The sequence below is a fragment of the Siphateles boraxobius genome, unplaced genomic scaffold (genome assembly GCF_051911475.1).
Source record: "Siphateles boraxobius isolate OS27281-9 unplaced genomic scaffold, OSU_SipBor_1 11, whole genome shotgun sequence".
Taxonomy (NCBI): domain Eukaryota; kingdom Metazoa; phylum Chordata; class Actinopteri; order Cypriniformes; family Leuciscidae; genus Siphateles; species Siphateles boraxobius.
This window is the reverse complement of record NW_027508711.1, coordinates 18192207-18193666: the sequence shown is the minus strand read 5'-3', so window position 1 is coordinate 18193666 and position 1460 is coordinate 18192207. Positions and strand designations below refer to the sequence as shown.

Sequence of the window (1460 nt, the reverse complement as noted above, 5' to 3'; positions counted from 1 at the left end):
GCAAATAAACAAAATAATGACCTTTTAAAATAGCATCATATGGTCTCTTTTATATTATTATTATTGATAATATGTAATGAATAATAGTAACAATATTACTATCAGTAATTATGAATTATTATTGTAATGTGCATATAGTTGTCTTATTATAATGTGCCTTTGTCCTAAAAATACTAGCCTACATTTTCTTTGTTTTTAATTAAAATGTGAAAAGAACATTGTTCTCTGTGTAAATTTACATATTATACATTTGTATTATATTATATTTATATTATTCTATTATAATATAAAATAACAGTAATATTAACGTTTTCTTTTACGTTAATATTACTAATAAACTACATAAAATGAATCAAGCTTGTGCATGTATGACAGTTTGTGCGCTGTTTACTCTCTCTCTCTCTCTCTCTCTCTCTCTCTCTCTCTCTCTCTCTCCCTTTCTCTCCCATCTTTCAGGACATCCTGGGCTGTGCATTGAACGCCCCCCTCACCTCATACAAGACCATTTATGCCCTGCCAATGCTCACCATTAAAGAAGACAAAGGTACCCGACAGCACCCCATAATATCGTCGCATCACATTACCCCTGCACAGACAAGATGCATCTCTGAACGGCCGCAGGGCAATACCGCGTGTTTTTAAAAGCCAATGTAAAGTCATTGAGGAGTACAGCGAAGCTCGGAGAGATGAATATGGAAATGACCGCAATGAATGTTCCCTCAGGCTGTGCGGACCACATTACTCCCATCACAAACTGCTCCTCACCTAATGTGATTCGCCAGTTATTCTTTTTATTATACCCTGAAAGTGCCTTCCCCAAATTGATACCTTAGAAATGTTAATATCGACCGTTTTAACGTTTAGTAAGCTATCTCATTATGGGAGGTTGTTGAAATTAATTTGTGGTCACAGGAACTGGAGTTGTCACCAGTGTGCCGTCAGATGCGCCTGATGACATCGCCGCTCTGAGGGACATTAAAAAGAAGCAGGTGTTGTATTTGTTTTATGGCATTTCATTTTCTTTTCTTGATTCAGTTGTTCGATTTCCATTTCTGGGGAAATTCCAAGAGAGATAACTGTATTTCAGATAAGATGAATGTACCTAATACAGAAACGTTTTTTTTAGGCTTTCAGAGGGAAGTATGGAATTCAAGATTTTATGGTCCTACCGTTTGAGCCGGTAAGTATGGAGCTAGAAATGTGTCTCTATTACATGCGAGAAAATAAATGATCTGAGAGAAGAAAAAAAAGGTTGAGAGAAAAAGTTATCACACTGATAGCAAAAAAGCATTTCATGAGAGAAAAAATAATATTTGAGAGAAAAGGTTTTCATACCAATAGCAAAAAATAATATTTGAGACTAAAAAAAGTTTTGAGATAAAGTATTTTCTCATAGAACATTAAAAAAATATAAATTTGTAAAATTATTTCTGAGAAAATAAATCTCTCAAAATACTTTG

At 34.1% G+C, this 1460-nt stretch overlaps 1 long non-coding RNA gene across 1 annotated transcript; it reads left to right on the top strand.

The window, feature by feature from the left end:
* Positions 1–424: 424 nt before the first annotated feature.
* Positions 425–1183, top strand: LOC143757724 (uncharacterized). Its single transcript, XR_013210796.1, has 3 exons — positions 425–544; positions 913–989; positions 1127–1183. It is a non-coding gene; the product is annotated as an uncharacterized LOC143757724 (long non-coding RNA).
* Positions 1184–1460: the final 277 nt, after the last annotated feature.